Source organism: Penaeus monodon, chromosome 15, assembly GCF_015228065.2.
Source record: "Penaeus monodon isolate SGIC_2016 chromosome 15, NSTDA_Pmon_1, whole genome shotgun sequence".
In the NCBI taxonomy this organism is placed as follows: Eukaryota; Metazoa; Arthropoda; class Malacostraca; order Decapoda; family Penaeidae; genus Penaeus; species Penaeus monodon.
The window spans coordinates 26175591-26176247 of record NC_051400.1 but is presented as its reverse complement, the minus strand read 5'-3'; positions in this window follow the sequence as shown (position 1 = coordinate 26176247).

The following is a 657-nucleotide window of genomic DNA, read 5'->3' as shown; positions in this document are numbered from 1 at the left end:
GTACTGAATCATGTGTAAGGAAATACAGGCATAGCACACAGACATTTAAGTATATAAAAACAAACGCACATCGTTTGCTATGATCTCCCCCAAAGGGATTTATGTTTTGAATCCTTTTGAAATAGAGAGTCTATTTTTTACTTTTTTATGAATGTTTATACACCGTACAACCCGAGTTCATGATGTGAATTTTGTAGTGTTCAGGACAAAGAAATAGTTCAATCACTCATGTAAAAAGATATGTTCAAGTTATCCCTGAAGTTTTTGCCACATTTTCTGTGTTTTTCGGGACATATTCTACGTGTTTTTTTTTTTATCTCATGAAAACCTATCCCCCGTGAGGAATTCATATGGCCTTTGACGCCTTAACACCCGAAGTTGCAAGTATGCCAAATCCTGATTTTCAAATGCCATACTACCGTGTTAAACTGTCGAACGAGTGTTGAGTATGCTGGCAATTTATAGATGCGGAGAGCGCAAGTCACGCAAAGTTTAAGCCGTAATAGACCTTCAGAATGTAAGCCAACACAACCTTTCCGGCCAAGGGCATGCAGTACAGAGAATGAATAGGTGTCTTTAACCGTGTTACAGGTTTGCTTTGTAATAGCAAAAGCGACAAGGTTACGCTTAGGCTGTAACCTCGAATGGGTTTTTCCG